Source organism: Bufo gargarizans, chromosome 1, assembly GCF_014858855.1.
Source record: "Bufo gargarizans isolate SCDJY-AF-19 chromosome 1, ASM1485885v1, whole genome shotgun sequence".
NCBI lineage: Eukaryota > Metazoa > Chordata > Amphibia > Anura > Bufonidae > Bufo > Bufo gargarizans.
This window is the reverse complement of record NC_058080.1, coordinates 246434543-246444694: the sequence shown is the minus strand read 5'-3', so window position 1 is coordinate 246444694 and position 10152 is coordinate 246434543.

Sequence of the window (10152 nt, the reverse complement as noted above, 5' to 3'; positions counted from 1 at the left end):
ATTTTGAGCAGTGTTTAGGGTCGTTGTCTTGTTGAAAGATCCAGCCCCGGCGCAGCTTCAGCTTTGTCACTGATTCCTGGACATTGGTCTCCAGAATCTGCTGATACTGAGTGGAATCCATGCGTCCCTCAACTTTGACAAGATTCCCAGTCCCTGCACTGGCCACACAGCCCCACAGCATGATGGAACCACCACCATATTTTACTGTAGGTAGCAGGTGTTTTTCTTGGAATGCTGTGTTCTTTTTCCTCCATGCATAACACCCCTTGTTATGGCCAAATAACTAAATTTTTGTTTCATCAGTCCACAGCACCTTATTCCAAAATGAAGCTGGCTTGTCCAAATGTGCTTTAGCCCACCTCAAGCGGCACTTTTTGTGCTGTGGGCGGAGAAAAGGCTTCCTCTGCATCGCTCTCGCATACAGCATCTCCTTGTGTAAAGTGTGCCGAATGGTTGAACGATGCACAGTGACTCAATCTGCAGCAAGATGATGTTGTAGGTCTTTGGTGCTGGTCTGTGGGTTGACTCTGACTGTTCTCACCATTCGTCGCTCTGTCTATCCGACATTTTTCTTGGTCTGCCACTTCGAGCCTTAACTTGAATTGAGCCTGTGGTCTTCCATTTCCTCAATATGTTCCTAACTGTGGAAACAGACAGCTGAAATCTCTGAGACAGCTTTCTGTATCCTTCCCCTAAACCATGATGGTGAACAATCTTTGTCTTCAGGTCATTTGAGAGTTGTTTTGAGACCCCCATGTTGCTACTCTTCAGAGAAAATTAAAATAGGAGGGAAACTTACAATTGACCCCCTTAAATACTCTTTCTCATAATTGGATTCACCTGTGTATGTAGGTCAGGGGTCACTGAGCTTACCAAGCCAATTTGAGTTCCAATAATTAGTTCTAAAGGTTTTGGAATCAATAAAATTACAACAGTGCCCAAATTTATGCACCTGCCTAATTTTTAGCACACTTTCTGTAAATCCAATAAACTTCATTTCACTTCTCAAATATCACTGTGTGTGTCTCCTATATGATATATTTAACTGACATTTTTTATGGAAAATCATGACGATTAACAAGGTTGCCCAAACTTTCACATCCCACTGTATATCAATCACCCGCAGAAACCTACTCACTGATTACATCAGTAGTGGATATGCAGAAAATAGTACCCTGTACACACAGTCTATACTGTATGTATCTTCTTGCACCAGATATACTCAAGATAACAAGCATTGACAATTCAAGTGCACAGTTAAAGTGGTATCTTCTTGGGCATTAAGGAAAATGGGGGTTAGAGCTTCTGATAAATGCCCAAGATATATGGGTGAGAAGGCTGACCTTATCCACTGTTTCTGGAGATGTCCTAAATTATTAAGGTATTGGAAAGATACTGTAGATATAACATCTATATTTTTGGGGGTCCAAATTCCGGAAGACCCCGCTGTTTGTATCCTGGGGGCTATGTCACATCTTAAATTAAAAAGAGAATTACAAACGGTAGTATGTAAAGTACTGTTTCAGGCTAGACTGCTCATACTCCAAAGATGGGTAAACAAAGACCCTCCTACAGTAGGACAGTGGCAGGAAACAGTGCGCAATCTGATCAAATTGGAACAGGCGGCTGAGAGATACAGGGGTAGAGATGAAAAAGTCAATAAAATCTGGAAGAAATGGTTGAACCAGGGCCAAGGTGTCTGAGTTTATTTTTGTTTTTTTTCCTTCTCCCTCTCCCATCTCCCCCTCTCCTCTACTGGGTGGAGGGAGGGTAGTGGGGTTAAAATGTTGTTATGTATTAATTATTGTGATGACCTGTTGGACGGTCTGACATTGTATGCGATATTGTATGCAATTATTGTGATGACCCGTTGGATGCACTCATATTGTATTCGTTTTTTATAATAATAAAGAACTATTTAACATAAAAATAAAAACAACATCCATTGTGAAAAAACACGAATAAACACTTACATCATTGAAAGCTGAAGAAAAAAAAAAAGAAAAAAAAAAAAGTGGTATCTTGATGGAAAATAAGCCATTAAGCAGATCAAAAATCCGACTCATTTCCCCCCAGAGATATTTTTATCTAGGGTTCCTCAGGGGCTATCTTATTCCTTGTAGTATTCTGTCGATCACCCTGGTATATTATACCTAAAGGGAATACACAATATATATGAAGTCATACATACTCAAATAATTAATGTCAGCCACCCAGAGCAGGTCATTGTGCATATAAAACTTATACCTCTTATGCCTATCAGTAATTCAGGCCTATATTTATACTTATACACACACTGCTACTTAGGAGGTGAAACCTATATGAGGCTTTTCAAAACCGCAGGGTATACAACAAGGTGCACTAATAATCATACAGAATATTAGGTCCTCAGCATATAGTGTTTGAAAAGTTAGCAAGGCACACAGTTATATCTTACGTGTTGGTAGTGGGGTAGGTCACAATATACACCTTGGATGTTTACCCCATCCAATATATAGCACTATTATTTTCCCATCCCCCTTTGTTGCATCCAATCAACATAAATATAGAATTGGTATACTTATCCCCCTTTTTGGTGATCCCGAAGTCCAGCATCTGGGTGGTCAGACTGGAGCTCAGCCCTCTGATGTCAGATTAAAGTGGCCAACAGGGGCACTTTAAATAACCCTCCAATGGTTTGGATAGGCTCAAACATGCTTCGGGTAGGATTCCTCCTTACCTGCAGCGCACTGTGTCACCGAAAGTGATGCTGCCCACTTTGTCAGAATTTGCCCATATCCAAGATGCTGCCTGTTGCAACACATGGGCAGAAGTCACCTGATCTGGCATCTTGTGTTTCTAGCTAACCCCCGCCTCCTAAATAAATTTATCATGTGCGCTATACAGGGAGCATATTTTTTTTACCCAAATTCAGCGCAACCAAGATGTTCCTGCCATTGTCACTGACCACCTTGCCAAATGGTAGTTAGCATGCAGACAACCAGTGGGATATTTGCTGCTTGATGCACTTTAGCAACTGATCCACTGGATTCTTTCACCCAGGCTCATCAGTTCTAAGACAGCACGCTTCAGTTTACACATATGATAGGAAGAAGGGGATTGATAGATAAGCATCTGGTGTGGGAACCTGAACGACGCAAATATGGAAGTGTCAATAGGATCTGGCTTTGTTACTGTGATGTTGTGTCGCTCCTGCTGTGCAACACATTGACCCAGTGGGCCGTGAAAGATATCTACTGTCCCTGAACAACCAGGTTCACTTCCACTGGGACTGTGCCTGTAACAGTTTCTCCAGTTTTGGCAGTGGAGGGCACTTTACCACTTAGCGACAATGACAAGGAGCGGCCCACATTCTCCGCCATGTGAAAGTATTGTAGGATACCAAACCACAGGGGAAACACGCGAGGCTTACGGTGGGCCGATGGGTGCAATAGTTCAAGGTTTAGCAGATGCCTCTCTGGGCTGGCGTACAGTGGATGGGAAGACAGCACAAAATCCTCCGGGGCACTCTCGGTTGCAGGGAACACCAGCCAGATGGAAGTTGAGATGCCCTTGATGGTAATGGGTTTAAGGTGCTTTTGCGGCTGGGCCCCTCCTGGTTCGTGACACCAGCACCGTAAGGTGCAAATGTTGAGAGTGGCAGTAGTAAGAATGAGGAGTCGGTTGTTGTAAACCAGTTGAACATTTACTGAATAATCAATAGTCTCTGGACAGTTGGTACAGTTCATCAATGGAAAGCGTTTTATTTAGCACAAATAATAATAAGTTCAATTGTACTCCTAATATCAGGCAGTGGCACTTGTCAACGAAGGAGTTGTCCCTTTTAAAGTAGACACTTTACAGGCAAGGATCCTGGTGGTAATCCTAAATTCACTCTTTACAACACTCTGGCACTAAAGATGCTATTAACTGTTTATTTAGGAGTTATCCTTTAAGGGCGTTCCCCTCACAGCAGGCAAACACATCTGCTTCATTATTTGGCAGGAAACTCTTATAGAAAGGTTTTCACTACTACTCGGAAGGTTTAGTTAGTGATAAAGACAATTCTGCGCATCAATTATCCATTCATGTCCAGGTACTCAGAAAGCTACTCCTGGTCACTTGTGCTGATGAGGTCCATAAGCTATAGTTAGCTGTTAAACTCACTAGTCTCTCTGCATCTTGGTGTATAGACTTACTGTCTGGCGCTTGGTTTTCGGTAGTTATCTTCTCTAGGCTTGATCAGGGCCCAGAGGAAAGGAAAACAGTTACATAGTGACTTTAGCCTGTTTCTCTCCTCCATGAACTTGCTTCTCCTCCTCTCACCAACTACTAACTAACAATCTCCCTGTCTAAACACACCCAAAGCTATATAGTGTGGTGCCAGCACCACCTAGGGGCGAGTGGATGTAAATGACATTGCCAGTCAGATAATAGGAAATACCATACAATGCAAAAAAAAAACACATGTATATACATTAAGATGCTTGAAGTGTCCCATTTAGGCCTCATGCACACGACCGTTGTGTGCATCCGTGGCCGTTGTGCCGTTTTCAGTTTTTTTTCGCGGACCCATTGACTTTCAATGGGTCAGTGGAAAAATCGGAAAATGCACCGTTTTGCAGCCGAGGCCGTGATCCGTGTATCCTGTCCGTCAAAAAAATATGACCTGTCCTATTTTTTTGACGGACAACGGTTCACGGACCCATTCAAGTCAATGGGTCCGTGAAAGAACACTGATGCACACAAGATTGGCATCCGTGTCCGTGATCCGTGGCCGTAGGTTGCTTTCATACAGACGGATCCGAAGATCCGTCTGCATAAAAGCTTTTTCTGATCTAAGTTTTCACTTTGTGAAAACTCATTTCCAACAGTATATTCTAACACAGAAGCGTTCCCATGGTGATGGGGACGCTTCTAGTTAGAATACACTGCAAACTTTGTACAAGACTGCCCCCTGCTGCCTGGCAGCACCCGATCTCTTACAGGGGGATATGATAGCACAATTAACCCCTTCAGGTGCGGCACCTAAAGGGGTTAATTGTACTATCATATTCCCCTGTAAGAGATCAGGGCTGCCAGGCAGCAGGGGGCAGACCCCTCCCCCTCCCCAGTTTGAATATCGTTGGTGGCACAGTGTGCCAACCACCATCAGCCCCCCTCCCTCCCTCTATTGTATTAAATCGTTGGTGGCACAGTGTGCCAACCACCATCGGCCCCCCTCCCTCCCTCTATTGTATTAAATCGTTGGTGGCACAGTGTGCCAACCACCATCGGCCCCCCTCCCTCCCTCTATTGTATTAAATCGTTGGTGGCACAGTGTGCCAACCACCATCGCCCCCCCCCTCCCTCTATAGCAGTAACATTGGTGGCAGTGTGCGGTCTCAACAGTAGAAGATTCATACTTACCTGCTTGCTGCTGCGATGTCTGTGAACGGCCGGGAGCTCCTCCTACTGGTAAGTGACAGTTCTTTAGCAATGCGCCGCACAGACCTTTCACTTACCAGTAGGAGGAGCTCCCGGCCGGACACAGACATCGCAGCAGCAAGCAGGTAAGTATGAATCTTCTACTGTTGAGACCGCACACTGCCACCAATGTTACTGCTATAGAGGGAGGGGAGGGGGGGGGGCGATGGTGGTTGGCACACTGTGCCACCAACGATTTAATACAATAGAGGGAGGGAGGGGGGGCCGATGGTGGTTGGCACACTGTGCCACCAACGATTTAATACAATAGAGGGAGGGAGGGGGGCCGATGGTGGTTGGCACACTGTGCCACCAACGATTTAATACAATAGAGGGAGGGAGGGGGGGCCGATAGTGGTTGGCACACTGTGCCACCAACGATTTAATACAATAGAGGGAGGGAGGGGGGCCGATGGTGGTTGGCACACTGTGCCACCAACGATTTAATACAATAGAGGGAGGGAGGGGGGGGGGCGATGGTGGGGGCACACTGTGCCACCAACGATATTCAAACTGGGGAGGGGGGGGGGCTGCCCCCTGCTGCCTGGCAGCCCTGATCTCTTACAGGGGAATATGATAGTACAATTAACCCCTTTAGGTGCCACACCTAAAGGGGTTAATTGTGCTATCATATCCCCCAGTAAGAGATCGGGTGCTGCCAGGCAGCAGGGGGCAGTCTTGTACAAAGTTTGTAGTGTATTCTAACCTGAAGCGTCCCCATCACCATGGGAACGCCTCTGTGTTAGAATATACTGTCGGATCTGAGGTTCACGAAGTAGCTCATATCCGACAGTATATTCTAACATAGAGGCGTTCCCATGGTGATGGGGACGCTTCAAGTTAAAATATACCATCGGATTGGAGAAAACTCCAATCCGATGGTATAAAAGAACTCCAGACTTTACATTGAAAGTCAATGGGGACGGATCCGTTTGAAATGGCACCATATTGTGTCAACATCAAACGGATCCGTCCCCATTGACTTGCATTGTAATTCAGGACGGATCCGTTTGGCTCCGCACGGCCAGGCGGACGCCAAAACGACTTTTTTTTCATGTCCGTGGATCCTCCAAAAATCAAGGAAGACCCACGGACAAAAAAACGGTCACGGATCACGGACCCACGGACCCCGTTTTTGCGGGCCGTGAAAAAAAACTGTCGTGTGCATGAGGCCTTACTCACATATGTGGGACGCTGCAGTATCAGGCAGGGATGTTTATTATTTGTGAAATAATGGAGGCTAGGTATGTTCCTTTGAGACTGAGGGCACACTATGAGTTCCCTGGGAGTTCGGCTTGCATACTGTCAGATTGCTGGGTAAAGGAAAACCAAGCAAAGGGGTGTCCCCATTTTAGGGATCACCAGATTTCACAATTAGCAAAATTACTGTAAACTTTTTTGGTAATAAACAGCAAAGAGGAGCAATTAAACATCCTCTGCTACAAACACACTGTATGCTGGACACACTAAAATGCACTAAATTGCACAACTATAAACAGTAATAAAATTGCACTTTTTTTGAGTAATAAACACAGGTGCAATTTAACATCTCCGTTAGGAACACACTGTATATTTGTATTGACACAATAACATGCACTAAATATGCAATTATAATGTCATGTTCTAACAAAAAAAACACCACTGCTAGTACCTACATATCTTGACAAACACACGCAGCAAGCAGAGACAACATATAACAGTAAACAAGAAACTGGAACAGCAGGTAAGGGCTCAGTAGCAAGAAATACCACTGGACCAAGTGCACCGGTTTTACGTTGGGCCAAACCCAGAGAGCCCCATTCTTCACAGAGCTCCAGATGGTAGGGATTAATTTAGTTGAGGATCACTGATGGTCCTGGTGCACTTGGCCTCTTACCTGCAGAGACTGCTGGAGAAGCACCAGCAGTCAAATATAAACAGGACTGGAACCTGAGCAAGCTACTGGAATCCAGACAACAACAAAGGACCAGGAAGACAGAACAAACAGAAACAGTACAAAAGCAGCTGCCTGGACCCCATGAAGACCGACCCAAGGTGGTCACAGGCAGAGCTGAACACAGAGACTAGATGTCCTTCCTCCGGATAATGCAGGAGCCCTCTCACAAAGTCACAAACAGGACAAGCAGATGCCTGTTCCCCATGCGTAGTTAGTCCATGGGCGAACAGACAGAGCTGCACAGACAGGGAGATGTCTGGACTCCATGCAAGAGGATACATGGCGTTCACAGACCAGGTACAAAACCACAGACAAGACATGACACAGGCATGCAAATGTCTGGACTCCATACAAGATGATGCATGGCAGTAACAGACCAGACACTGAATCAGACATAGAATCAGGCAAGGCAGAACGACCAGGTGACCTTGATGACTTAGTAGGTGGCCACACAAACATGGCAGATGGAATCACCCAGCTCAGGAGCATAGCTGCTGCCCCTAGCAAGGCTGGAGACAGACTTGCCTCTAAACCCAGGCACACAGGTATATGAAGAGCACCAAGTGACTAGAACAAAACCATTAACCCGAACAGAACCAAACAGGAAGGGGAGCCTGCATGAACAGTAAAAGTGAACACAGGCGGCAGTATTGGATGTTACCCCTGGCAACCAGTATACATGGAGTCCACCGTAGCCAGTACGCCAGAGCACAAACAACCCGTGTGACAGTGACCACACTGTGACACTACCAGAACCGAGACAACAGGTAGGGGAGCAAGTAAACACCAGGAGTAGTACACACACAGGCTGCCGCAACTACACGTTGATCATAGCAACCAGCCTACACAGAATCCACCGCAGCCAGTAAGCCCGAGAGCTACTAAAGCGAGCAGCACTGCAACCCGTGGCATAGTGAACTACACTGTGACATATAAATGGTAGTAAAATTGCAACTGGTTTTTGGAACGAAAATGCACAATTGCACAGTTTATGCAGCGAAATATATGCTCATGGTGGTGTGGATATATGCCTGTAAAACATAGGTAGAAGCTTTTTAACAGGTTTTTGGAAACAAAGGCTGGCTCAGTCAAAGAAAAAAAGAGTACTGTATCTTAAAATGATCTTTGTGCTGAATCTTTGTGCTGTCAGTACAAGAAATGAACAGCTCCAGCAAAGGCCAGCACTGTACGACACCGAGTCCCATTACACTATCTGCCCCTATGCTCTCCCTACTGATAAAACCTAACTTTCTACGTAGTAATTCAATGTATTTCTTCTTCATAACCACTGTACTACCCCTTCAAGACCCTAAGATTGCTGTTTGTAACTGGTGTTTGTCAGAGACATGGCAGACACATCCTCTTGCACCAGTGGCTGAACTTACAATGGTGTCTGTTCTTCACAACTAGAAAAGTGCCTAATAAACCAGCCAATCCCTCCCTCCTGATTAGCCGTCCAGCTTCCTGCAAAGTATTGTGGGGAAGCATGCCAGCTGGGGTCATACCATTGATCTTCTAAATTCATCCCCCTTGTCCTGTTTGCTTTGCTAGTGTACTGAATTTTAAAAGTAAAATGGCGAGCATCATTTTGCGTGATTCGTTCAAAAACAAATTGTCAAAACTTAGAATTTTTTTGTAGTTTAGAATCGATTTTTTTAGTGTTTGCAATATAGTCAGTGTGGATGTTGTATCCGTGTCACAACATGTAGCCGTGTAACTGGGAGACCACTGATCTAATACAATCTCTTCTCTTTATTTCAGGCCCAGTTCTATTCAAAACTGGCCATACATAATCTATGTATATAAAGAAGGATGTATGTACAGTATGTATGTTCCGCGATCACTCAAAAACGCAACCATTGATTTCAACGAAACTTTGTATACACAACCCTAGCTCTCTAGAACCCTAGCTCTCTAGTTCCTGAGATATTGCCAAAACATGACCTGCATTAGCCAATGCAAGCCTGCAAGTCTTTCTCTTCATATCCCAACTGCCATACACACGGTCACATGTCACTTATCAGCCAATAGAAGCTCACAGGTCCATAGTCTCCACATACACACAGTTTTACTCCAGGTTTCCATAACAACCCATCCATTTTTCTTCACTGCTGTAGGTCAGCTTTAGGCTAAGGCTACACGACGACAATAAGTTGCACGAGAACATAGGGCACAACTACACTGCTACATGTGTTGCGTGACATTGATGTCACACCAATGTCGCGCAACAATTTTTATAATGATAGTCTATGGTGTTGGATGGATTTTTTTTTTCGTGTCGCAGTCACAGCATGTCACATGTCGCAGTGCGACACCATAGCCTATCATTATAAAAATTGTTGAGACAAAATGTTGCGTGACACATGTCGTCGTGTAGCCCTAGCATTAAAGGGGCAGGGTGCTGTGGAGGTCACTGTTAAAGGGGCGGAACTGTGGAGGTCACTGTTAAAGAGGCATTCACTGTGGATGTTACTGTTAAAGAGGCATTTACTGTGGATGTTACTGTTAAGGGGGCAGGCCACTGTGGAGGTCACTGTTAAAGGGGCAGGGTACTGTGAGGTCACTGTTAAGGCAACAGGGTACTGTGGAGGTCACTGTTAAGGGGACGGGGCTGCTGTGGATGTCCCATTTTAACCACCTCCGGACCGCCTAACGCACATGTGCGTTCCGGAGGTGGCAGCGCTGCGCACAGTCACGCATATACGCGTCATCTCGCGAGACGCGAGATGACGCGAATATGCGCGCGCGCATGCGCAGTTCGCGCCGGCATT